Below are 6,332 nucleotides of genomic sequence, written 5' to 3'. Positions count from 1 at the left end.
TCAACAATCACAGTATCACATCACCTCAGATCCACCCCAGTGCGAAACGATTCACTGGTGTGAGCCTGGAAATAAACAACAACATATCCGATAACATGAACCAAGACTTTCCCATCCCAAGTCCAAGTCAACAACTCATATCTCACGGATCACTATGGTCAAGCAATACTCGCGATTTTCAACTATAACAATGTATAAATGCAATGAATACTATATAACAGTGTCATGAATCATGAACAGGAAACGTGAACAACTACTAATAATAGTGCAAGATGGAACTACAACTATCAGCATAAAATCTTGCAATTTCCAATCGTCATGATCATAAATTGATTAATTCCAAAAATATTCTTTTCCAAAATAGATTCCTTTAAAATAATCCCTTTTCCAAAAATTTCCATTAAAATTATTTAACATTATAATTATTCAAAACTAACCCATTTTCCAAAATAAATTCTTCTAACTTATTTATTATTATAATAATTCAAATTAAACCATTTTTTCAAAATAAACTCTTTTAAAAATTATTTCTCATAATGATAATTCTAATTAATCTAGAAAAACATTAATTTATCATTTGAAATCATTTAATATAATCACCAACAGTCCCACGTAGATAATCGCAATATACTAGTTATAACTAATCATATTACAGCACAAATAATTCGCAACATATCTAGAAATTGAATCGACGAGTGTAGGCGTATAAAACTGCCTATGGGTCCCTTAACACAGCTCGGCACGGTGATTCGACAAACCAACGAACCATCGGGTGACGTATCTAAACACGAGAGTTAGTCCACAACATCGAATCCAAGTGACACGCAACGAAGCGGATTAACGAGGCGATGAGGCTAACGAATCACACGCAAGCAACTGAATGCATTCATTCGCGTGCGGAATCAAGCTAACGGTTCGGTGAGTCAACGAGTCATCCAACTGCAGAACGGATTTGAACTCAATCACCGAAGCGGATTTATTGCCAAATCAGAGTTCAGATCAACGGCGAAGCTCGGATAAACCGATAAACCGCAAAACCGGACGACGAGCGACACATCAAACAACCGAAAAAAGGCCGAGCCACCTGGTGGCCGAGCCACCTGGTGGCTGAGCCACCCCCTCCTTCCGACGCGCGGATCTGGGCCCAGATCTGAGCCCAGATCCGCTTTGAATTGCCTATAAATAGACCCCTATGGCTCATTTGTCAAAGGTTGGAATTTTTGGAGCCAAAACTCTGCTGAAGTGAGAACTCAACCTCGGATTTGCAACTTAGAAGACTTGGACTCTCAGATCTGGTTCTTGGCGATCATCCTCGCTATATTAGGCAGGAGTTCGAGAGACCTGATCTGAGATCTACACGGTTTCCCTCAAGATCAAAGCTTGGCCTTTGATCCCGAGAAGAGTCTCGATTTCGCTTGGTCGATTTCGATAACTTGGGCTATTATTTCCTTGGCGAAATAATCCCCACGGCCGTTATTTCCTTGGTGAGATAACACCCGCTATACCGTGTAGATCCGATCGGATCTAGATCGCGCGGTGGTCCACGGATAAACCCCGGCGCAGGCAAAGAACCCACAAAAGTGAGTGACCGTAAAACAGGAGCTCGTGATTCATTCGATATACAAGGAAAAAGTTGTAATTTTTATTTTCTTTTGATCTCGTTATAACCGGATCTTATAAAAAGACCGGATCTTTGTGTAATCGATAAACAATTACCAAAGAGCACAATGACGTCAATGAAAGCTACAATTTTTCCCGCGAACAATCTGGCGACCAAAGTGGGAGCCACTGATCTCGCTGCCGAGATCGATGTGTCGCAGCCGCGGATCTCAATCCCGGTCGAAGAGGAGGTCGAGTATGAATTCGACCAACAGAAGTTCAAGGAGTATCTATCATCCTCGTCCGGAATGACCTCCCCTCGCAAGTCCAAGAAGTTCTCCTCTAGGAGAAAGGTACGTTGGTACGAAGAAGTTGAAGCTACCAACGACGATCTCACCCCGATTGACGCCAAAGTTGCGTCGGGTGAGGCTCCACCAACCTCCAACCAGATCAAGATGGTTCCTGCCAATTCCTCCGTCACCAAAGGAGCGATGACACTCAAAGAGAGCCCGCCAAAGGCGACGCCAACGCTTGGCCAAAGAATTCGCCAAAGCGATGGAGTCCACCGACGGAATCCGCTACAACACGGATCTGAAGAATAGGAGAGGCAAACAGCCTCAATGACCGATGAATGGTGACTCCTCCAAGCCGCCAACGAACGAATGGGTCTGTGTCAAACGGAACCGTTCAACACTGGAGGAGCGCATTTGCAAGTGTTGCGCAATGTCAGCATAGGCACGGGCTCAAGTCCAAGAGGCCCATAGAAGGCTACAGAAGGAAGTGGCCAAGAAGCCGCCACCAACCCGTCAAGTTTGGAGGTCGAAGTCTGAAGCGGCGATTCAGACTAAGGCACAGTCAGTGCAGCCTTCGAAGCAGGTTCAACCTCCGGTGAGCCGACCAAAGTCACCGGTAATTCCAATAGCTTCTCAGGGAGATCCCGCGGAATCATCCCGAAGGAGAAAGTCAGTCTTGGAGCGCCTCGGTCCAATTCCCGACGAGAGAGGCAAAGCTCCAGTCCAAAAATGTTTGGGCCCGATGAAGAAGCCCCGAACGACTCAACACGCTGGGGGTCGCCGTCACCTCTAACATGACAAGGAGCTTAAGGCAGCTGTGCGCACTAATTTGCGCATCGAAGTCCAAGAGCCCGCTGAGAATTCAAGCCCAAAAAGGCATGTCTCGAGGCGCGTGACTCTTGAGAGCCCTAAGAAGGCAGTTCGCCCTCAGAGGGAAACGTTATCGTCTGATGACGATGATGTTATACCTGAGAAATCGTGCTGACACGCGATAGGTTACTCCGACCTTCAAACCGATGAGTTGTACTATCGTGATGGGAGCATGAGGAAAATTGGGAAGAGGAGTCCCCGAGGACTGGAAACTCAATGCCCCTGTTCCAAACTCATTCGGGTAGTATTGTCGGAGTATAACTGCACCAATACAGTTCCTGAAAGAGTTTCGGTTTTCAAAAGACTTACCGAAACGCCAAAACCAAGGCCTTGGCGTTTCCGATGAAGAACGGTGGTTGAAGATGGAGAATTTCCAAGGGTCACCACTAATATGACCAGCAAAGGGACATCGACACGGGATAATCTCGAGTCGATTCTGAAAGCACCCCGGCGTATAACCCGTCTGCAGTCCGGAACCATCAAACGAGCAACTTATGGTAGGGTTCGGACAAGACTACCTTCAGAAGATAAAGAATCTGATGCCGGCTCCGCGGTTGCATCAGATAATACGGTATCCAGTGAGGGACAACCCCGCGAGGCATTTATGATAAGTGCGAAACAAGTGGCCATGATGCTTGAAGAGGCCATGGCTAAACAACAGGAGAGCTTCAGGTTCAAAATGCAGATGGCCATGCAGAACATGAGAGAAATGCATGACCAACAAATCCAAGCATTAACGAACCAGCAAGGCGAGCCAAGTCGTCGTAACCAGGTTAATCTGGAAGATGAGGACACAAATGCGAATGAGACTCATAACGCCAATAATCCTCCCGTCAATGCAGGGGGTGGTAACGAGAATGCTAGTGAAAACACAGGTGAAAGCTTGAAGATCAAAAACCTCGAGAGCAAAATCAATACATTGATTTCCGCTCAAGAGATGAAGAAAATAGGCATTCCTTGTCCATACCCAAGAGAATGGGAATCGATCCCATATCCGGCGAAGTTCAATCTAATTAACTTCACGCCATTTAATGGGATGAGTTCACCCACTCAACATTTGATTTTCTTCAAATCACACCTGGGGGTTATCTCTGGTAATGAGCCTCTGATGGTACGGTCCTTCGTTGGCACTCTTTGTGGAGCCGCCTTCGATTAGTATCTTCGCCTCAAGTCAGGAAGCGTGAATAGCTAGGATGATATGGAGACTAAATCCCTTACCAATTTCTTCGACGACGACACCGAGATATCCATCGGGTCGTTGCTTGATGAGAAACAGAAAGACGGGGAATTAGTTGACACCTTCGTCAAAAGGTTCCGGAACAAGGCGATGAACTGTCGGGACCCGATCACTGAGGAGTTCATTCTCCAGACTTGCCACAACAACCTCGCATTGGACGTGTTGGAAGTAATGGGGACAGCACCGTCCAAAACCTGGAAGAATTTGAAGGTCCGAGGAGAGCAAGCCGAGCGATTCCTAAGAAGGAAGAAGGCGGAGAGAGGCCAACAGGCGACGAATGCTCCGCAACAAAATTTCATCCCACGAGGGAAAGGTAAGGCACATGCTAATGCAGTTGATGCTAATCAAACTTTCCAATTGCAACCTCAGCAACAGCCGCAGCAGCGAGCGCCACAACAATCGCAGTCGCAATGGCAACAACGGCCTCAGAAGCAGAAATCTTTGGAGCCAAGGTTTCCTAAAGTGTACTCTTTCAAAGATGACGAAGTGCCCGGCATCTTCAAGTACCTGTTGGAGAACAACAAAATCCAGCTACTGTCGATCGTGGATCAAGAAGGGGCGAGCAAAGTGACGGATCCAAAGTATTCCGCATACCATAGAGCGGTCCATCACCCTACCAAGTCATGATACCATCTCAAGGATAAGATCCAGGCGTTAATTGATGTAGGCGTCATAACCCCAAAGCCTTCCAAGAATGTCGGAGCAAATGCAGTATCAATCAGCTTTGGATCGGTGCCCACAACATGGTTTGAACCAGAACGACGCATCACCAAAGTAGGAATGAAGACGGTGAATGACGACCCACACGGACAACGCCAAAAAGGACTTGTGCCACACACAACCTCGAACAGCGAAATCCTTTGGGTTCACCCTGATCTCATTGAAGACAAATAGTGGGCGATTTCCTCGAGAAGAAAGGGCAAAGGCAAGTCCTGCAATGCTACATCCGTAATCTTCGAGGAGGATGGTGATGAAGCTCCTACTTTCCCGCTCTCTGAAGACGAACAAGAAGTCTTCGCCACTAGAAGCGGAAATGAGTATCACTACAATTATCCGCCACCTAGTGATCAGGGGGTGACTAAACGGGGACCAGCCAAAACTCTCACGGAGCTGGGTATGATTACAACACCTAGACTGGTTGAAGAAGCTCGACGACAGCCGATTGATAAACATAAAGAAAAGAGGCCCCAGGAGGTTCAGAATCCGAAACAGTCTCGTTTCAACCGTTCGATTGGAAGAGATAAACCAGAAAGCTCGAACACTCCGCACGTCTTCGATATTATGGCTCAACTAGCTAACATTCCAGCGCGGATAACATTGTATGAGTTGCTATGGTTATCTAGAAACAAGGGAAGCCTTGCAAGAAGCCTTAGCCAATTCAGAAGTGTTCCTTACTCGGATCAAGCCGGCACTTGAAGAGCCAGAACTGTCAATTCAACACTGCAACATAGCGGCTAAAAACCTTCCCTGCATTACCTTCACCAAAGAGGATATGCAGACGAAGAACTCAAACCATGATCGACCCTTATATTTCATTGGGTACCTTGGCTCCAGCAAAGTCAACCGAATCCAAGTGGATCCGGGTTCTGCTGTGAGTATTATGCCGCTCCAGTTAGTAAGTTGGCATCCACAGGAACCGTTATCTATGGGTTCAATACTAGCGGGTCAAGACCCTTGGGTAAGATCCGGATTAAATGTCAAATGGGAGATTTGAAGACAGAAGTCACATGTTATGTGATCGATGCCGAGACTTCATATAACTTACTATTGGGTCGGCCTTGGATCCATAGTAACGTTATAATCCCCTCCACTCTCCATCAGTGTTTGAAATATGTCGATACTGATAATAAGGTTAGGACGGTGGTCGCGGATAAGCAACCATTCAAATGGTATGAGATATATTTCACTGATTCTCTCCTTTATAGTAACGAATCCGATACTGAATCATCGGCCCATGGCACGGACAGCGGAGAAGAAGCTGATACCGAAGCCGGATTTGATTACAATGGAGGTTATGTTTTAAACGACATTGTACCTTTGTAATCAACCTTGACGATGAACAATCGTCAGAGGGCAGTTGTAACTGGCAACTTGCCAATATTGAAATAAATAACGATTTAGAGTATTCCCTGTCTCTTGATGATGTGATAAAAGAATTGTACGATAATCCCGATTTATATATGCCGCTCCGATCGTCCTATATAACAAAGGAACGCCTCCAGCATTCTTTCAGAACAACCCTGGTCATCCCGACCAAAATAGGAGGTGAAAAAGAAGTAATTTACGGTAAAGGAAAAAGCTCTCCATTACCAGATCATTTCTTAAGGGAAGAT

This window comes from Asparagus officinalis, chromosome 5, assembly GCF_001876935.1.
Source record: "Asparagus officinalis chromosome 5, Aspof.V1, whole genome shotgun sequence".
In the NCBI taxonomy this organism is placed as follows: Eukaryota; Viridiplantae; Streptophyta; class Magnoliopsida; order Asparagales; family Asparagaceae; genus Asparagus; species Asparagus officinalis.
The sequence above is the reverse complement of the archived record's forward strand: the minus strand, read 5'-3'. Positions refer to the sequence as shown.